General features: G+C 36.5%; 1 long non-coding RNA gene across 1 annotated transcript in view; it reads right to left on the bottom strand.

Moving 5' to 3' along the window:
* Window positions 1-17703: 17703 nt before the first annotated feature.
* The window catches only part of LOC116653623, a 28947-nt gene continuing 24019 nt past the window's right edge, over window positions 17704-22631 (bottom strand). The window contains exons 3-4 of the long non-coding RNA XR_004307813.1: window positions 19507-19623; window positions 17704-17910 (exon numbers count right to left, since the gene is read on the bottom strand). This is a non-coding gene — a long non-coding RNA (uncharacterized LOC116653623). The remainder of the gene's footprint in view (window positions 17911-19506; window positions 19624-22631) is intronic.

Here is a 22631-nt window from a genome sequence, read left to right as displayed (position 1 = left end):
CAGAATAATTTCTCTTTCTCTTGATCTCTCTCTGTTTTCTTGTTTTGTTTTGTTTTGCTTTGTTTTTAAGCACCCGTGACAGTATAGCACCTCATGTTTTCTCAGTATTTTTAATGGAATAAAAATAAGTAACACATAATCCAGAACATTTTTGTGTTACTGACTCATCTTTTTTCTAATACATGTAGGTTAGGACTGTTTTCATGCCAAAGACCAATTTTCCTCTAGTATTTATGTAAAGCGTATTCTTCAGGGGAACTATCGTTCACGGATATGAAGTGTATTCACAGTTTCAGATATGCTAAAAGTAAGATTTGATTTACTTTCTCACAATTAGTGACACAGACAACATCAGTGAATAATTCCCAGCTAGATTATTACTACTGCAGCTGTTATTATTGATGATAATGATGCTAATGAAATATCCAAAATGAAGACAGCAAGTAGTCTAAGTACAATGCTTACAACATTTGAGTGATTTAGCCACTTCATTTACACTTGCTGATATCCAATTGATCTGAAACGAGATAATGACATTATCCAATAAAATTTACAAATCCATGGTGCTTGTTGCCTTTGAAGTAAATGCATTTTTTCATCTTTAATGTATAGGTCAAATTTTCAGACCAAAGGTATAGCAGAATTGCATTTCTATACACCTGAATGTACACAGCACTGTACAAGTCAACAACTTCTTCATGTGGCAGGTTATTTTTTTATTTTAACTATACTTTTGAGTGTGTGGAAGGATAATAGAAACGACAAAGATAAAGATGGCCCCAAATGCAGCTCTGTAGCACCTGTTAATAGACGATAAAATTTATTGTTGCTTAAGCATCATAAACCAAAACAATAGATATTCTCTATTCTTCTTTAAATATAGAGGAAGAGAGGAGCAATTGCTAACACTCCTCAAGACTTTGTAGGAAGATGTTGCAGTGGAACCAGTGGCAATTAACTAGGACCAAGTAACCTAATACTTCATTATTATCTGTGTGCAAACAGGCTTAAATAGAGCAATGACTCTAATTGATCGTGGAAAAGAAAGCATAAGAAACTAGTACAGGATTATAGACAACGCTGTAAAAGTATATAAATAAAGCAAACTTCATTAAGAAAGGGAAATGAGAAAGGAGATTTTACTCTGAAAACACTAATGAATGTAGACTTCTTTTTATTTCTAGTCGATGCAGTGCCTTATTTTCTCCTGTAGAAAAATAATGCATTTTCTCAGATCATCAAAAACTCCACCTCAGATTACCTGCTGCTTATGTTAGTTAGATATGAATGGATGGGCAAACAACCGCTACCAACACATTTCAGTAACTGGAACAGACTAGATCAAAATTATAACACAGTGCACCTTTTGTATGTCCCACAAGACACCAAAACACATAACAGTCTGATAATAGTCTAGATGTCTAAATCGGCATACTGTTGCTCTAACTTTCCTACTGGTGATAACACAGCAAATTCTTCAACCCATCATTTACATTGCCAAGAAGATTTCTAGCTTTGATCTAGATTTTGAGGATTCAAAAATGTTATGAATTGTTGGCTGCCTGCTGTTCTACACCCTCTATTTTTTTATTTTCCCACTAGTGGACATTTCCAGACTCCTCCATTATTCTCTTATAGCCACTTGTAGATGTGAATATTCTGAATTGCATATTTTGGGAAGTAAGAAAATGGTTTCCACAGAGAAACATCCAGTATTAAGTAGCAGATAGCTAAAATGCAAGACAGCATTTAGATCACTAGTTAATCCTAATGATGTGGCTGTAAAGCTTCACATCCGGAACAATTCTTTAAAAAATATTCAGTTGCTAGTTTATTTTGTATTTAGCTTATATCTCCTCAAAAAAAGTATATATAGAGAGGAAGGAAATGTCAAAATTATCTCTAGATTATCTTTTTATCTGGGAATTCAGCATTCTATTTTTCTACTCCTAAATCTCACTACACATGTCAACAAAATAAGAGCTTGGAAAATTGTGTAATTATCTAATTCCTGTTGAAAATAAAATATCACTCTATAAGATGAGAGTTGTTTATGTGCAGAATTCTTATCCATCTAAAAGCCAGTAGTGAAGGATTTACTGTCATATTTCATCCACAGACTCACAGTTTCAGTAAGCACACTTCTACGGTGGGGAGAGAGGGGAAGGAGGAAGAAAAAAAGAAAAAAGAAGCAGGGAAGCTCAGAAAAATATGAGAAAAACATATTTTACATATTATTTTGGGGGAAAATAAGAAAGAATGATCAATAATGGAATAGTTACAGGGAATCAAATTAGAGTGTTTTCCAGTTTACGGAAAAATGAGAGGAGCAGAGAGGAACAGGAGCCAGAAGCAGATGCGACTTTTTTTTTCTGTAACGGGCAATATTCCCAATTCCTTTTCTCTGAAGTTTGATTGATATGTACATGTATTCAAAAAGAAAAAAACAAAAACAAAAAAAAACAAAAACAAAAAAAAGCATTCCACCAGTATTTTCTTTTCAGGGATGGTGTTCTCTTTTATTGTCCACTTCTATCTTTTTCTCTTTTGCCTCTTCCCCTGCAGCATATTACTGCATAGATGCAAAATCATGGATACATTCTTGATGCAGAATAAATGAAAATGTGAAAGAGAAAGCTTAAGAAAGCATAAGACCCTTCTCTCTCCTGAAATAAATCATGTCCTTCTTGTCAATGTTTCTCCTTTCTCTAGGTTCCATAAACCAGATGCAAGTAGCCAGAAATAAACCGTGACTTTTTTCTCTTCACCCTAAAAGTCCAACAGAAAGATTTTCTTGAGATATCTCCTGAGATAGCAACATAGATAATTATATTATGCAATTACCTTTTGGTATGTCTGCAAACTGTTAAAAACCAAGATGCCTGTTCTAGATTATCTTCAAGAATGTATGAAAACTTACAATGTTGAGGAAGGAAGTTTTTACTCTGAAGAAGAGCACAATCTATTTCCATTCTGTATTTTGAGAAATGCTAAAATACATAAGAACAGCATTGTATAGGGGTATTATAAGCCTGTTTTCAATCAGAATGTTATTTTGAGGCAAATAATGAAGTGCTTGATACCTCAAAATGATTGAAGAGCAAAGAAATAAAATAAAGCAGGAGGAAACAATGATTGTAATCAATGCTGTCTACCCAGCAGGGCAATTTGAATGTATGAAAAGGAAATAACATACATTATTTTTATATTCGCATATGTATACTTTCTAATAAAATGCTTGTATCATGCCTTATAGTAAGCACCATATGGCATTATGAACTCCATAAATATTAAAAATGTAAGCTTGAGCTAATACATGAATAAAATGTTATCTAAGAGAGTAGGGTTCCTCTGTAAAGTGTTATTAATACAGATACCTAAAGGGTGTTTGCTGATCTTTCAGTAGAATGGCTAGTAGTGCATAACTACAGAAGATATCTCACATTTCACAAAAACTACTTGGATGATTCCTTTAAATAAAGTAGATGTTATGCTATGTGATGCACTCTGGGTAGCATGTGAAAGGTACCAAAATATAAGCAGTGTCCTCCACAGAGTAAAGTTTGGATTTGAATTACAACTGTTGTAATGTGGACCCTGACAGAACAAGCCCAATGATTAGTTCTTCCCTTCCTATTTTCTTGGTATTGCTGTTGTACTCAAGAGGAAAATGAAAATTTAAAATTATTCTCCACTGGCATCTCTCAAAACGTCTCCTCTACCATGAATTCCCCTTACTCTTGGGAAGTCTCTTTAGAACAAGATTTTATTCAGCCCTCTTATATCTGTACTTTCTACATCGCTAAGCCCTTTTAGTAAGTAAAGAATGAGCATAATCATTGCAAATAGAGTTCAGTGATTTCCAACAGTTTATTATACTTTTGTAGTAATTAAATATCCCTGATCAGTTATAACATCACAGCTGCTTAGGAAAAGTAATATGTGTAATAGAAAGATAATAGAGCACTTTTTAGTTATGTGGCCATGTGTGACGTGGCCATATAGTTTTGTCACACAGAAGAAGCAACATAGAAAATACAAAAACCATACTGTAAGTGCAGCAGTACATGATACCAGAAAGATGAAAAAAAAAAACTCTGGCTCAAAAGGCAAACTGTACTTTTAATTTATGTAATGTATATGATTTATACAGTATTTAAATTTGAGTGGAAGTATGTATTTTAAAGAAAGTGCACAAGACAAGAGCCTGAATAATACCCTGTCTTCTTATACAACATTTCTCTTTTTTCTTCAGCATGACAGTTCCCTTTTCAGTGATTCAGTTCTTTGTTCTCATCTGGGTAACCATGAGTTTCCTCTTAGAGACATGGAAGAGACCAAATTCTGATGCACAGAGCTGATGTATGCTTGCTAACTACATATGAGTCTCTTTTCTTGGACAGGAACAGGGCAGAATAGAGGCGAACAACCTTCTCCCCCTTTTTGCTGGCCACCCCTCTGCCAATGCAGCTTAAGATTCAGTTCACCATCCAGGCTGCAAGCACATGCTGCTGTCTCATGTCTAGCTTTTATTCACAAGTTTCTCTGCATCCTCTGCAAGAATGCTGTCCAGAAGTTCTTCACCCAGTCTGTCTAAATATCCAGTATTGCCCTGACCCAAGTGCAACACCATGCACTTGGCCTTGTTAAACCTCATTAGGTTCTCATGGGCCCACTTTTCAAGCCTGTCCATGTTCCTCTGGATGATGTCCCTTCCTTCGATTCTGTTAACTGTACTATTCAGCTTAGTGTCACAGCAAACTTCCTTGGGGTACACTTGATCCCATTTACTCATTAGTGATTTTGTTGCCTATACTTGCCATAAGAAAACAACCATGCAAACGTATTTCTATTTAAACAAAAACAATTTAGTTTTTCAGGAACAGACATGATTTGTTAAAGAACACAAAATTATTGTGAATTTCTGGAAAGTTAGTCACAGTCAAATTAATCAGCTTTTTTTGGATCTCTATGCTTCCCAAATGACTAGGAGACTGTGGGAGAGATTCTCAAAGTAACTTTATAGAGTCAATGTAGTTTAAGCCCTGAAAGTATAAGCAAATAAAAACCATGACACAGGAAGGATTCTGTGGCTCTTTTCAGTGAAAGAGAAGTGCTGAATACTTCAGCAGTGAGGATACTGATAATGCATTTTCAGCGATTTAGTCTTTCAACTCTTTCATTTCTCAGCAAAGGGGTTTATGTACAAAAAATGCTAATTCTGACATCTTCTGACAATTCATGATGCATCTGAGACCGCTTGTGTCTCAGATGAAATTATCACTATGCAGCATTTCATTTATGTTTTCTGACAAAATTCTTTGTAAGCAATAGAATTAAGGCAAAGACAAAATAATTATAGATGAATGCAACTTTGCTTTTCATCCTTCCTACCCCCTGCCATACTGAACTGGAAGTGTCACTGATGGCTCAGCAAATCTTTTTCCCTTTCATAAATTTTTACATGAGAAACATGTCTTTCCCAAGTTTCTGTTAGCAAGTTGAAACTGTATGATTGAACACACTCTGAAATTAGTAGCATGTTTTTACACAGCTTTATCAAGCAGAATTTAAACTGATTTGCCAAATAGTATTTTTCCTCTCTTCTTAGCCACCTAGCATTTTCAGAGAAAGGTTGATAAGAGAGGTACGTCCTCTCAGTGTATAGAGGAAGAATTTCTTATTCCTGCACGCCTATTGTGCTTTTATCACCCACTAGTTAGTGTGTATGTACTCTGTGGAAATATGCACCACTGCCAGATGAAACCAAAGATCGGGCACTAATATGCATCTTCTGATACTACGAAAATAAAGGTATGTAATATGTACAGTGTTCTCCATTTTACAATCCTGTGTCATGCCACTCTTTAGTTTCACAGACTGGTTTAGGTCATTGGGCAAAAATACAGACAACAACTATAAGACTTGCAGGATATGAAGTCTGATGCTTTTTCACAGTGAGGCTGCCTCCTACCACACTGCACATACGTAGTAGCTATTGAGATTTGGTTTTATGAGTGGTCAGAAAACTTTTAGACAGGTATAATATAAGAACAGATAGTTATATTGAGAAGACTACAACTGTGGTTTTCAAGGATGAAAACCTGAACTCATGAAATAAAAAGAAGATTTAACAATAAGGCTTTTGTTGTTTGTAATGCTTTGCTTATCCTGTTTGGTAGTTTGCTTTTAATCAGAAGCTTAATCTTGAAATAATTTACATGGAAGATTTCCTTTTTGTTTGTTTGTTTGTTTGTTTGTTTTTTCTGCATTTTACAATTACAGAACTGAAACAAAATGAAATATTGTAAGGAAAGAACTTAATCAAAAGCCATAGCTTGATGTCAATACATTGTAGTGGTCAGAGTTCATGGTTTGTCCAGGTTCCCAGAAATCTAGAAGGATCACTCCTTTCCTGTCTCAAAAGACAGTGCATATCACTTTACCTGCTGAGGGCTGTGTCTCAAACTTTTCTATGACAAGGAATGCACATGCCACCACTTCATGGACTGCTGTTTTGACTCTGGCTTGTAATGGTGACACCATGTCTCATCACCGATAATGACATGATCTGACAAAAGTCACTTTCAGCTTTGTGTTGGTTCAATAGGTCCTGACAAACTTGCATATGATGTTCCTTCTGTTACTCGATGAGCATTAGTAAGAACAATCTGGCTCAAATGTTGTGATATTCCACCGCTGTTACTATCATTTCCAACACACTGATCCAATTCTGTACATAGTTTCCTGCTTGTAACCCACTGATTTGCACAGATGAGATATTGAGATGTTCTTCATTTTCTGGTGTGAAAGCCATGCATGGCCATCTAGAATGCATCTTGTCTTTCATGTGACTGTCACCACTGCTGAAACATGCCACCCATCACCTCACTGTGTTCACTGTGCTCAATCTCAATAAAAAACATTCAGCAAGCATTGATATCAGTGACTGCCATTTTTTTCTGCACAGAGGAATTCAATAACACACCTTTTCTTCATATGTGCTTCCATGTCAGACACTGTCAAAGGTTTATGGGCTGGTTTGGCCTGGTTCTGTGACTAGCAGGGAGAAGGGACCTGCAGATCCACGTCCTGAGAAAAGGAAATGGGGAAAAATGGGAAAAAGGGTAGAGAGATGGGCCTAAAAAAAAAAAACCACAGAAGCAACAGTCTGAGGAGAAACAAATTATTTTACTATATCCCTTTGGTGTCTTGTACAGAACTTTGTTCTTTAATATAATCTGAACAATTTCTAAAGGATTAAGCACTTAAGATGAAGCAACAAGAAGTGTGTCTCTTCTTTAGTTCCAGCAAGGCTTAGTTCTGTTCAGCCCTGGGATGTTTTTGGGTAAGCTACAAGAAGATCATCAATATCAGTAGCTTTGATGCTCCAGGGTGAGGTAGCAGCTAAACAGGATTTTAAGGAACTAATTTTTGATGGTTGACATCTCAAGGCATTCTTACGTCCCTTGCTTGAGCTTACATCCCTTCAGTTCACTTAATTCTGAAACTATTTTCTTCTTTTGAAAATAACTGTGAATATCTTAATGTGTTTATTTAGCTATTTATTTTTAGCTTAGGGGGGAAAAAGAAAGAAATGTACTCAGAACTCTTGTTCTTCCCATTTCATGCCTTTTTCTGCTTCCTTTTTTGCTTGCCTCAAGATAAATTGGTGTCATTTCACTTGTTCCTCTCCTGTCAAGGATAAATTACATCACTTTCTTTTTTATTTCTTTGCTTCCTTTAACCCAGAGAGACTTCCTAGCTTCTTAGGCAAATCACAGGCTTACCTGACATTTTCTTTGTCCTGCATGGAGTATACATGTTGAGATACTTTTTAAAAGAGACTTACATTTGGCTTTCAAAAATTAAGATTTATTGCAGTTCTGTCTTAAAATCACATAAAGTTTCTGAATGACTTTAATATACTTTCAGTTAGAAATACAGCACTAACCTCTGACATAATTTACACCAGCAAAACTGAGTGTAACACCAATGATGTATGCCCAGATTTACACAGAAAAACATCTGCATTCACTGATATCAGGAATCTTGTATCCTCTCTACAATGAAGTTTTCCCATGTTTCCCTTCCCTTCCCTTCCCTTCCCTTCCCTTCCCTTCCCTTCCCTTCCCTTCCCTTCCCTTCCCATACCCTCCCTTTCCCTTCACCTTCCATATCACTATCCCTTCCCATTACCCAATAATCCCTTCCCTTCCCTTCCATACACAATCCCTTCCCTTCCCTTCACATATCCCTTCACCTTCCCAATTCCCTTCCCTTCCCCTTACCCTCCCTATCCTTCCCTTTCCTATACATTCCCTTCCCTTCCCTATACCCGTCCCTTCCCTTCCCTATCACCATTACCACATTCCTCCCTTTATACTTATCTCAATTATATTTTTCATTATTTTCCCCACTAGATTAGAAATTTTCCCTGCATATATTGTATTATAGTCTTTGTATACAAAATTGTTTCTTTTTCCTTAATCTTTTGGCAAGCCTAAAATTATGCATTCAACCTCACCTCTCAGTTGAATACAAAAATATAATTTATTTGTAATCATGTTTCAGGTGAATTTGAGATTATATCTTGACCGCTCCCCTAAACCTGCTGAGAATATGTCTATTCTCTTTGCTGGAAAGGCTGCAAAGAGCTCCTTCATAACACATTAAAAAGATGCTTATGTATCACACAGAGAGACTACTATTATTAGAAGTGTCAATTTGGTTTGGATGCTACTTTTCACCATCTCTTGAAAATGTATTTATGCTGCTACACTCACTAAAAAAGAGCAGTTCCAGCCAATAAGACAAAATAACTAATATAATCAAATAAGATGATAAATATTTGTGTAACCATATGCTTTCCTCTGTTATTAAAGCCATAAAAGACTATCTGTTCTAAAGGGTACTGCGCCAGTTTTTTGGTCAAGGCTTGATACATCCATGTCTTGCTACTTTACATGCAGGGAAACACTGCCTCTATTTCGTTTGAACAAGAGAGATGCATGATTTAGGGATTTAGGACTGTAAATACCATCCTGACTGCAGTCAGAAAGAAAACTTCATGGGCAACTTTAACTAAGAAGATAATTAGACAGTATTTTGAATTGCAGAATATTGCTAGACTTATTACAGAATCATTAAAAACTAGCTCTACTTGACACATACCTCAATTGCTCATGTAACTGTAGTTATATGAAGATAAAACCATGAATAAGTTTCTCCTGGGTCTCTTGAAGACTTCTTCTACTCCACACTACAAAACAATGATATTTAGCTACTTTTTAAAATACAGTAAATTTTTTTTCAAATTAATGTTTGAAGAAAGGGTAGAAGGAACACCAGGAAGTTCTTTAGGTTGGGTCATTAGTAATCAGCATATTCCTGGCAGTTATCAGCCCAGAATTATGATGAAAGAATAGCTTAACTTGCTTGGTGGCCAGATGTGGGCAAATGAGCTTTTCTCTAATTAGAAATTAGTGAAAACTCATGTGTGATAAATGAAAAAGTATATAATAAGTATATGCTCATTTTCAGAATTATTTTTAATAAAATTTGTAAATAAATAATGTGGTTTTGATAAAATTATGATAATATAGGATTCTATCAATTGATACCAGGCTAGTAACTATAAATTATTTCATCCTGATGCTCATCTGGTCTTGGGCGGAGTCTGGAGTCAGAGGCCCTGAAGTCTTACTTTTTGCTGGTGTTCTCTGTATTCAGGTAGCTCACACATGTTATATTTAAAACACATTGTACAATCACAATAAAAGCACATTTTCAGTTCCAAGTGATGAGGCAGTTAAGTAACAGTGCCCAGAAAATAAAAGTCCTTCTCTCTGATGTTTCTGAAGGCATGCTTTGTCCTTCCTTTCTTGCTTTACAAAGATAGACACAACTCTTTTAATGTCAAGCATGTAGGTGGCGATCAAATCTGAAGTTAGAGACTCTAATAAGACCTCTTTGTGAAGGAGTTTCCCCAGATTTTCTTATTCATGACTGTATATCAGGGAAAAAGCTACAGCTTGTGTAGTGGGCTGCTGTCAGACTTTGTGGGACCTTTCAGATCCACATATAGACATGGCAGATCTTGAACAGCTGATATGTTATGCTTACAACATAATTATTTGTTTAAGAAATTATTCAGCTTTAAATGCAGGACAAATAATGAATATCATGCTATGTAGTGCACATTTGCTAGAGATGTCATAACAGGAAACACATCATCTCTACTTGAGGAGAAAAGACAACTTCGGCTTTGAGCTTTTGTGAAAAACAAAACCAAAAGTACTCTGGAAGCACTGATCACCCAGAAAGAAACTGGGGAATGTACTGGTACTGGAATTAGTACTTGTAACTGAAGCATAGCCTCAAGTAATTATATCTCATGTGCTGGTGGAACTGCTTCTTGGCTCCATACTGTTTTTACCTCTGGTGCAGTTCTTCCTTGACTGGAAAGAAAATAGTACAGAGAAACATAACAAAATTCAGCTTTCAAATTAGGCCAATCAGAAGTGAAAGTCCTCCTGAAGATAAGGTGAATAGCTATCCAGGCTCCAAAGGTGCCTGCTCCTTCTCCATTGGTTATAAAATGGGAGTTAAGATGTCTAGCTTCAGTATATTTCTAAATGTTAGCATTTTAATTTACGTGTTTTAATCTGTGTGCTGAACCCCATCTGAAGCATACCAAAAGTAGGCAGAAAGCATGTTATTTTTTCTTCCCTTTCTATCCATTGACTTTATCGACAAACCCACATACATGCATCACAGTCTGATACTGTATGAATAGGGTAAAACAGTCATCTTCAGATTCAAAACTGGAAAACCTCACCATGGCTACTAGAAGCTACTGATAAGCTGACTAAAACCCTTTAGTTCTCAAATAAATTGATACTATCACTGGAGCTCTGGAAATTTCAATTTAAGCATGAGCAACTACAGTTACTCCTGTTAATTTTAGCAGATGCTTGTGGTACTTTTTCGGTTGTTTATTTACTGAAACTACTGTCAGAAAGGGATTTTGATACAGCTTTAAAAAAAAAGTATAAATGATGTATATGTGGGGCTTACGATAATTTTATTAAATTTCTGTCCAGCGATGGATAATAGAGATAAAACCTATAACAGAAATACCTCCGCAGAATCTTGATTAACTTTACTGAATAGAATCTGTGAGAAGTACTAACTGATAAAACATTCATAAATTACAATTTTTATGTTTGTCTCGAAAAATAAATAAATAAATAAATAAATAAATAAATAAATAAATAAATAAATAAAAGGAGAAGAAAAAAGCTTCCTAAATAATGACTGTGCTTCCTTCTGGTTTTCTGTCTTTTTTTATGCTTTACGTGTAATTGTTTGTAAGCTTTTACACTAGTAAACAATAGAATCTGGATACAGATCACAATTATGAGATCTGTCACAATTACAAGGAACAAAAAAGCACAGTGGTAGTAAATCACTGGAAAGAGATAAAATATACCATAGTGTTTCTATGCTTTTCTCCTGAGTTGCAGAACTACCTCTAATAGTTAATTTTCCTTTCTGTGTCCTAACTCCTAAGGTATAACAGTTCAGCCTAGGGGGGGATCAAAGACTGGTTCATGAAACAGTCATAGCATTTTGTAATATTGCTACATCAGGGAAGTGGGGGGCAAGAGGGGGAAACAGTTTCCTGAAAATCCTGAGAGGACTCTTCTTTTTGTCCCTCTTTTATGCAAGCTCTAAGCTAAAGTTCACCTGTGGCATTGCCAGAAATGCAAAGCTAGAAATAAAAGTCATTCTGACATGTCACATAGTCATTTAACACTTTCCAGGAATTCAACTGCTGGAGGTTTTAAGCAAGAAACATATTTTCAAATGCCACTTATGGCACTGCTAAAGCAATGGCTGGACTTGGTATTGATTTTTCTACACAAAAATAATATTTCAAAATTCTAGGTAATGTTGTAGGGAAAACAGTCCTCACTATGGCTGCTCTCAAGAGTCACTTAATGCCACGAGCTGTCTCTAACATGTAAGCAGACTCAGGACTATACAAGCTGGAGATCTCAGCTGTTATCAGTCAGCTAATAAATGTATGTAACCACATCATTCATACAATGCTAACCACACCCTGGACATCAGTCCAGGCATCTGTGCTCTCACAAAGACCATCCCTTCTCAGCTCCCTTGGTCAGATCACTCACAAGATGGTGATGACTTTCTGTACTGGTCAGAGTTTTACTTAAAGCCATTACACTGTGGGGATAAGTTGGACTCTGGACTCAATATCACTGCAGATTTCATGCAGAGGATTAACTCCGGCTGCAGCTGTTCTGTACTGCTGTTACTGCTTATAGGAAAAGGTAGTATTGCTCTTTAAGTATGTCTGCATCTCTGTGTAGAAAACATTGGTTTCAAGTGAGTTAAACTAGAAAAAATAGCATTCAAATGGCCTGTTTTTTCCACTACTTATTTTCCAATCACCCAGCCTCTACCTTTCTGGTGTTTAAAAATACGTTCCCACTATGATTAAAGGTTTTTTTGTTTTGCCTTCCAATTATGTCTCTGCAAGACTGTAAATGCTTTTATATGAGAATTGTAAAGCACTGAGCATGCATCTGTTTTTAAGCTTAGGAACTATTACAGTCATTATCCACTTCTATAATTTGCCCTTTTTATACTAATGCTTTCTCAGCTTGAAGGACATATTGCCTATATATTGTTTCTTTGTGATTCCATGTCTCATTTACCCAGAGCAGCACAGCAGGTTAGCTAAATTAAGGATTAGACAGACAACAGCCAACATACTTCACTCATCTTTATTTTCTGTCAATTTTCACAGATAGAAATGAAATACTTCCATTCACATAATGGTAAAGCATGCTAAGTAATAATAATAATAAAAAAAAAAAAACAACCAAACAGTTAATATCTAAAAGTTAAAACCATATATCTACTTGTGATACATGTGGGGTTTTTGTTATAGTTGTTTTCTTTCCTTTTTTGAGGTAGTACAAGTCTGATTTACTGCAAAGCCAACTTCCAAAAGGAGATGAAGTGACAAATTTCTGACATCATCTTACACTATATGTTCTCAGTTAACCTGGTGATGGCCTACCAAGACCAGCTGCCTCCTTTAGGAGGCTCTGCCTAGCACACACAGGGAGGCCTCTCTTGGTGACAGCATCATAGCCCATGTTCTCATAGTGCTATTTTGTGAAAGCATCATACTCACATGATCTCAGCATAAAATGCACATGGCTGCCCATTTCCCACTCCTACATGAGCACCAGGACAACACATCAAATAAGTACAGGCAATTATCCATAATGCACTGTTATCCTAAGAATTACATTGTACATGAATAAACTTCTAGATTATTCAACAATTTGAACTTCCTATGTGACATTTCAGTTGCTCTGCAAATTATCTTTAAGTGATTTTTCCTTTCCTGGAATTTAGTGTCCTTAAATAAGTATTTTGTCTACCTGATTCTTGCACATCTCTTTTCCATTGAATGTTCTGGCCTTCTGATAACAGGTTTTTGTGGAACTGAACTTATTCACTAAATGGCATTGATCACTGCTTCTCACTTCAGGAGAGAGTCAGCACTGCTCAGAGCTGTGAATGCTGCACAGAGAACCTAGATCCAAACTTCACATAAACTGATATCTCTGTTATAATAAATAACGTTCTGATAAGCCATGAGGTAACTTTTGATAAATAAGTAGCAGGATGCTCAATGAGAAAACATTGTGACAACTCACAGAAAAAATGTTTAGACTGTTTAAAAGCAAGAGCACAAAGTTTGGATCAGATTAAAATTTATAGTAAAATAATTACATATATGGAAATGAATCTTAATTAGGAGTTCTATTACAATTCCAGCTCAGGAAACTAGAGCTTACAGTTCTACCATGTTGCCAAAATACCATTAATTTACAAAACTTTAGAGGAGAAAACTTGTGAAACATAAAAGACAGATGTTATTTTTTTTCTCACTGGATATCAAAGTGCCTATGCTGTAGCAGATAATAAAAGCCCAGGAATCCACTAGGGCTGTAGAAAAGTGTAATAAAAATGTTTCTATTGATATGAATTGAGAGTGGATGTGGACACCTGGGCACAAAATACCAGCTGACATTTGCAGTAGCAAGTCATTGCTATCCTAATATACATCTACCTGTAATTTTAAAGGACAACCAGATCTAAAGCAGAGGAAGCAACTAAATCCTGATAATTCACAAGGGAGAAACAGTATAGAGTGAATAATTGCACCTAAAGGGTACAGTGAGACATATCCACTATGAGCGCAATCCTCGGTGGACTCATATTGCTAAGTAAAACCTTTCATAGTATGGAGACAGCCTCCAACCAAATGCCCCTCATCTTCCATGACATTTTGACCAATTCAGTATAGTTTGCAAGTATAAGTGTCCTAATGCTTGAGTGCTTGGCAGGCTGCTTGTGTGCATCTTGCTGCTGGAGGTACCTGAATATGATCATATATGAGACCAAAAGCACTTAAATTTTAAACCAAATCTATCCTTCCTGTCTTTGTACTGCAGTGAGCTGCACTGCTGCTACAGTATTGCAATACTGTTCCCTACAGGTCAATTTGTCAGTCCTATTTTCATTAATTTCTAAAAGGTAAGTGTACTTCAGTAAGTAATTCAGCACTCATTCGTGTAATTGTAATTTATGCTATGAAATGCTTGACCTTTCAAAGTAAAGGCCATCTCTAGTGCTAAAGTACAAAAGGAAACCTTCATTTCTAGATTACGGTTTGTCCCATCCTGACACGGGGTTTCTCAAGTAGTTCAGGTGAACTGTAAACACTGGAGTACAGAAGTGAATCTGCTATGGTATCTTTCAACATTAGATTATGTACAGTTAACTGTAAATGTTCACATGTAAGAAAGCAATTGAAATGTTCATGAATGAATAGCTGAGGAATATGCATGTCTGGTGCAGGATCTGCAGGAGATCCTTAGAGTGGCATCTTGGGATCAGGCAAGATACTTTTGGATGTCAAATGCCACCAGACACTTAAGTTTAACCATTTGGATTATTCTACACAAAAACATTTTGGTTCCTGCAGTGTATCCATGTGCAAATAAAGAGACATTTATATATGTATGTTTGATCCTTAATATATAAATCCATAGGTAAAAAGATGAGGTATGGTGACAAAATTGCGGTCACAATGTTCACACTAAAGATTTCCTGTGGCAGCTCAAAAAACATGGTGGAATGTGTGTATTTACTTGATGCCTTTTAAGGATAGATGGGAGAAAAGATGTCTGCCCTAGATGACCCTGATTGAGCAGGGGAATTGTACAAGATGACATCTGGAGTTCATGTCCAATCTTGAACATCCTGTGATTTGATACATCGTAGCTGGAAACAAAAATGTGACCCTCTACCTGAAATAAAAGGAATAAAGTTTGATATACTTTGGGGTAAACAGGCTGGGGTAGCTAGCAAGTTACAGAGCGATATGTGAACAAACTGGGGAGAAAGTATTACAGCAGACCTCATAACTGTAGGAAGCTGTAGGAGCTTGAGGACCAGTGAATTGACCGATGGCTAGGAAGAGAAGGGCTTTTTCAGAAGCTGTTGACTGGACACCTGTCACTTCTGATCTTGTACCACAGCTATCTATAAATGTACAGTGACTCCCCCATGTGATTAGAAAGCACATGCACCAGAGAAATATTAGCTATACCTGTTATGGATAAGGGGCAAATGTTACAGAACAAGTATTTCTCCACAATTACAGTCTACTCTGATCCTAGATTAAAAGATAAGATTTTGAGAATTATCCATAGGAGGTAAGAGAATAATGCAAGTGAGGAAAACATAGTAAGAACTTTTTCTTACTGCTAAATGTGGATGCTTAAAGTTACCACAGAGCAGTGAAATGGCATTCAGACCAGACTGAATCATAGCTTTTCTTTTTTCCTGACACCATCCCTTGTAGGTCTCATCCCTTTATACAGTCTCAGTAGGAGAAAAGCCACATGTGCAACTCCAATTTCTGGCTGCTAGAAACTTCTTATAGAAATCTGTCTGAAAGCTCATGACACAGAAAATACAAAATAAATAAATGTGAAGGACAGAAAATCCCCCAGAAGTAGGTTGAGCAATAAAATATGAAAAATGAAAATGGAGAACCAGTGGCTCAAGTAAACAGGAAATGGATGTAACTCCCAAACAGAGTAAGGCAAAAATAGCATAATGTCCCTGAAATGGGAATGCAAAAATGGGTTAAGGTAGTATACCTTTCAAAGAAAATAAACTTTTAGGGAAATGATCACCATATGAGAGATTAAAAAAGGAGGTCCTTATTATTTTGCATGTGTTGAATAGCACTGCGGGAAGGAAGCAGGTTGGAGAAGAGACAGACACTGAATATAAGAGCCCTTTTAGCCAAGCATCATTTTTGAGTTTTTTTTATGTCTCCTCAGTGTGATGCAGAGAGGGGAAGATATTTCAATCCTGACTGGGGCTCTAGGGTGCCATCATCATAATAAGGCTTAATAATATTAATAATAGTCATTATAGTTGTTTTTCCATCAAACAGCAAGCTTGCTGGGCTTTGGGAGAGACTGAAAGTTCATAATGAAAATGAAAGCTCAATGTGCTTCAGTTCAACTTCATTTGATTGAAAACTGACATCCTCTACAGGCTCTCAATGTTCCTAAATTATTATGGAAGAAATAAGAGGAAAAATGCTAACCTCTCTGCATGGACAGGAATGAAAGTTTAGCAAGACTCAGGTGGTTTTGCAACTATTTGCTGTGCTACTGGTGCAGTTTGTGTCCCTGCAAAGCAATCGCTGCTGACTGACCAGAGGCTTAGTTCTAACAACAATTTTCTTTTTCCTAAAAGAAACTGGCACACTTTACTCATCTCTGCATGCTACAAATTCAAACACTGTTTATGTGTATCTCACCATGAATAAACAGTGATTTGTGCTTGAAAAGGGGAATTTGGTAATTACAGTTGGCACATCCGAGTGTCCTCTGGCTGATAAATGAATGGTGCATGTGTCATAGCTGTATGTAATGGGTGCCACATTAAGAAATGGCATTGCTCTTGTTTTTTCAGCTTAGATATTAAAATAAATCCTGATGTCCTTGTAAATGATGAAGTTCAGCAAAATCAGACAGAGTTGTTTGTTATGGAGTATTACTACTCTCAAACATTTTGAAGAAAAGCAATATTCATTCACAGTAGTCTTGCTCTTGTCACTAAAATGTTACAAAAAGTCTCTCAGAATCTTCAAATCATCTATTCATGGTAGGAGAAGTGGGCTTTATGTCTTGCACAAAAGGGAAACTTTGAAAATTCTGCCTGGCTCAAGAATCTCAAAAGTGTCCTTCTTAGACTATGTAAAGACTTTGAGATTTGTAGCTTTAGTGAGGACAGGTTTTCCTTGAGAAAGATTGTTTACCGTCTTCCCCTGCCACTAATCGATTCTCTCACTCTGGGAAATTCACTGAACTTCTATGTATCACAGTCAGCCTCACTGTAAGGCACTTAGAGCACTTCCTTCCCTAGAGTGTTGTGAGGCTTAATTATTTAAAATCGGCAAATAAACCTCAGCTTGGTAGAAAAAGATTTTTTTCATTGATTTTAAGCTTTGCTTGTTGGCAAGTAGTTTGTGTCTTTGGATGAGGACAATATCATCTCTCTAATTTAAACACAAAAACCATAAAAAAACTTGACTGGGCCTATTGGAGAGGGGTGTATTTGCCTAGACTCAGACTACTAAAAAGCTGCCAGAACAAGTGGTCATCCTTATACTCACCTTTCCAGAGACAAGTAAAGGGGGCCTCGAAGAACTCCACTAGCATGATTGAGGAATGAATGATGATGCACAAAGTACTAGGAGAGATGTGCAGATACCTTTTTGAAGAAAAGAAATATTTTAAATAACCTAAAAAGTACTCTACATGCATATCTTTGAAAATGAGAAAAGACTGCAGTCACTAAAGAAACATAAAATTACACTTTTCATTATAAGTACATGGTTTGTCAAGTTATCATACACAGCTGAAGTTGTTGCAATGTAGCCATCAGCAATTCATCAGTGAACCTGTCTTTGGAAGTTAGCATTTACTGAAATCTCAGATAAAAAAAGTGAGACTTATTAGGATGCATTTACTTCCTAATAAGCTGAACATAATAAGTCAACTTTTAAATCTTTATTTGAAGAATACATGAGTGCCACCAGCTATAACAAGTATAAGAACTGCAATGCTGTTGAACACAGAACTTGTGGCCAACCTTTACCTTGTTCCACAATTTTTATTTATTTTTGACTCTACTACTACTACTTTTACTCCTTTGTTTTTAGAATATGCATCTATACCTTGTTAAACACTCATAAAATGCACGGTACTCACAATTTACACTTGTTTATGAATGAATGAGTTCTATCTTCTCTTTATTTCTGAGATTTTATGAACTGTGTACACTTGAAATGTATCTGCCATTTTTAATTCACTATAAGAGTAGACATAACATCTTTAAAGAAAAACAAACTATCCATTAACTAGGCTCAAAGACTTGCCGTTCCTTTCAGGCTTTCTCTGGCTGGAACTACTATTTTCCTAAGTAAGCTGTGTGTGTCACCTACAGTCCATCCTCACTGAAGGCACTCATTTGACCAACATTGTTTTCTCCTATTCTTTCAGTAGCACTGCCTGGAAGAGACCGGTGAATCTAGGATATAGAGCAGGTGAAATCTTTTTTCAATGAATAGGAAGTTCAACAAAGAAAATTTTGTCGTCTTCAAACACTTTATGAATTCTGCTCATATTCACCACGTGAGACTTTCCAGCAGAACAAAAGTGGCAGAAAGAAACAACTTTTTGTCATATTTCATATCCCATGGAGAGTGCCCTTCTCTCTGATTGCTTACACACACTGAGTCCTACTGAAATGACTGCAGTGATAACTGGGATCTGAAGTGCATTGTGGCTGGTCAGATTTTAATGTAAGAGTGCTACTGGGTATAGAACATAACACACAGCACAGAGCTGGGTTTGATTTGGTAAGGCATTGCTTTGTGACACAGTTTAAAACTTGAATCTAAGACTCTCATTTGTGCCAAATAGGGGTTCAAATTTGTTGACCAAGACTTCTCAGATTTCTTGTATTTCCTCATTTAAGACAATACATGCAGGAAGCACATATATATATGTATGTATGCATATATTTCTCTCAAGGTGAAATTCAGAGGTCCATATAAAAGCCAAATTCATGAAGTGCTGCTTTGACTTTTAATGAACAGAGATTAGCAGCTTGTTGGGTAGATGACTGTAAGTTTGTTCTTGATGTTTTCCTACAATGTACTACAAATGAATATTTTCTTTTGAAGCCTCTTCAAATGCTACTGTTCAACTGAATACAAATCATGTACAGAGAGGATATGTTTGCTTTTTAAAAAATTCATCATTATCTGGATTTCTGATTTTCTTTAGCATCAATTTCACTTACCTATCAGAGAAGTTATTTTGTCTCCACACTACTCCAGAAAGGTTTTCCTTGAATACAGAATCACAGAACAACAGATTCTCTGAGGTATGAGGGTCCAGTCCTTCCAGTCCTTCTCCCCTTGCAGAAACAAAGGATTTTGCTCAGTGTAACGTTCAGTTTAGTTTTGAAAATTGCTATCCACAGAGACCCTACAGAAAGTCTGCACAAAGACTTCTGGACAACCTATTCACTGTTTGATCACATTTACAGTAAAAAAAAGAGGGATTTCATGTTTAAACAAACTTCCTGTATTTCAGTCTTTGATCATTCCACCTTATCTTACTCCTCAGCACCACTGAGAAAGGTCTAGCTCAGTCTTCTTTACTGACCTGATCAGGTGTTTGAACATGTGGAAAAGGTCCCCTTGAGCATTTCTTTCTCTGGTCCGACCTCTTTCAGCTTGCCATTGTACAACAGATGCTCCAGTCCCTTAATCACTTTATGTTCCTTGGCAGCACTCATCCCAGCATGTACAAGTCCCTTTGATACTGCAGAACCCAACATTATACTCAGCACTTTTTATGTGTTCAAACCAGCACTGAACAGAGGGGAGGAAAAGAGGAAGTCTTAATGTAGTCTTGAATGAATACAACTAGCAGTGTCATCAAGACCACCAGTTGCAGATGCCAACAATAAAATGTGCTGGCCACATAAACCTTGCATGCATACTAAGAGTACTTTGTCCCTTTTTCAGAGACTGTACATGCAGTCAGATGCTAAACAAGCAGCAAGTGAAAAGGAAACATAATATACATGTTATGGAGGGGCCCCGTGGTAAACAGGCATAAAGACAAGTAGAATGCACACAAAAGAGGATCCCTCCAAGTAGTGTGCAGTGTGGAGACACTGACTCAGAGCTGAGGGAAAAAGAACTCAGTAATATACTGCTTGGCTATAGCACCAAGATTTAGTCTCTGTTGCTATATCATTTAGGACAGTTTGACTAGATGACCTTTAAAGGTCCCTTACAACTCAAAGGATTCTATGATTCAGCAGTGTTGACAGAGCCACTGAGGAAAGCAGCCTCTACTGTCCTATTGTTTCTAGGAAGCCTTTAGGGGATTGCTTTTTTGTAGCCTTGACATATAATGTTTTTTGTTGTTTGCTTTATTGAGGGATTGTCTCTTGGGTTCATTCTGGCCTATAAACTCTCCCACAAGTTAGTCCTCAGGATAGAAAACTCCTGAAAGAAAAGATAAAAAGACATTGGGGTTGAAATCTTACCCGTGGTATAGCTAGTATATACTGAATGCCTAGGACAGCTTCAAAGAGAAGGATGACAACCCTCTTTACTAATAAGGAAATGTTGCATTTGGAGTGCCTTGAAACTACTGAAACTGACAAGGAGGTGGGAAAATCACTGGAGAGAGTGTCTGCAAATGGTAAGCAGTTCTAAGCATTCAAGCTGTCTAACTCTAGACAGATGCTGACAGTCATGGTACCCAGGCAATAGGGTTCCTCAAAATTGCTCTCAGACGTCTTCTCTGGAGCCCCAGTAACATTCACTGCTTGAAAAGAGGAAGCCAGCCTGGACCTGCAGGAATATTCCAAGCATCTTGGAGGGATAATAATTAGAGGTGATTCTTGATGTCCAAGATGACAAAATGGTGTCTCTTGTGATTGCTTACCAGAAGAATATTCGTCAGATCTCTAACATGAAAATGCATACCCAACAAATGACCCAGTACAGTTGAGTATGACGTTCATGTGGAAAAGCCTGAGCAGGACATAATAAATAGGAGACAAAATGGCACCTTTTGGACCACAGAGAGGTCCCAGTTACAAATGAGCTTTTCTCAATGACCAGTGACAGTTCACTGCATTAACCATAGATGCAGTCTTCTACATCTTGAATTCAGATGCCTGTTCAAATACAGATTTATGACCCTCAGATCTTTGCTAGCATTTGAATGACATTTGAAAAGAGAAATGATCCAGCATTATATATTTATTCTACTTTATATTATGCTTGCTTTAGTGATCTGTTGATCATAAATGAAGCATCAGGACGCTAATATGCAGATATAACTCTAATATAACTCTAATAACTATGATTATATATTATAGTTATGTACTTGAGTTAAGCTAAACACTTTTTGCTTTTTTTGCAAGCAAAACTTTATTGCAATTTGTAAGATTTTGTAAACTGATTATTCAAATAACAAAGCAGCAGGGAATTTCACAATATAATGAACTTCTCTGAGTTAATGAGTATTGTTACTTGCTTTAAAAAAAAATAGAATTCATTTCAGTTGCTCTGTATCTCTGTTCCTTGTACTTTAACATCAAATAAAAAAATGTTCCATAAATTGGAATATGTATAATTTTAAAACCAAAATACAGGGATACTTAATGAGAGGATGTACTTTAAATAAAAATAGTAGTTTTGATTACAACAGAGCCTGGAAGCACTCATGTGTTCGAATACAAATACAGGCACACAGAACAAAAATAAGCAATTTCGATAATTCTTTTAGTTTTGCTTTAGTTTTTAATGATGTTGTGCATTTAAGCTTTCTGCGTTTAATTGCAAGAGACTTCCAGCATCTAGAGTCCCCTACTCCCTAAATCATTCATGTATGCCAGATGAAGTTAATTGCTTTCTGCATTAGCCTGCACTATGAATATTCTCAAATACACAGATATGTCTTCACTTTCATTTTTCATGTATCATGAAGTGGCATCTTGGATTTGCAGTAAAAGGCAGGGTCTTTCATCTTAAATAAATTGAAAGACATATTAGATGGAGAAAGCCAAATTACAGTACAATGAACTCCCTTTTCTGGTTGTGCAACACTGGAATAAAGGCTCAGAACATGTGTACTTCAAGCTCTCTGTTTTACAAAGTGTTGAGACACCGCATTTTCCCCTGTCTCAGTTTTACTAGCATTTTCAGGGTGGGAAAAGCTCCTAGAGTCAATTTCAGAAGTCAAACAAGGTGAGACTTCTAGAAGAATCAATAGGCTCAGAAAACCACCATGGCTAGAAAATGTTGCAGTTTTAGTCAGAAAGCATTGGACAGAAACATGCTTGCCATTCCAGAATATGGGAAAAGAGAATAGAGGAGGTTAGGAAGAAGTTGGAAA

Source organism: Coturnix japonica, chromosome 1 (assembly GCF_001577835.2).
Source record: "Coturnix japonica isolate 7356 chromosome 1, Coturnix japonica 2.1, whole genome shotgun sequence".
Taxonomy (NCBI): domain Eukaryota; kingdom Metazoa; phylum Chordata; class Aves; order Galliformes; family Phasianidae; genus Coturnix; species Coturnix japonica.
Note: the sequence above shows the minus strand (reverse complement) of the source record. Positions and strands in the feature narration are given on the sequence as shown.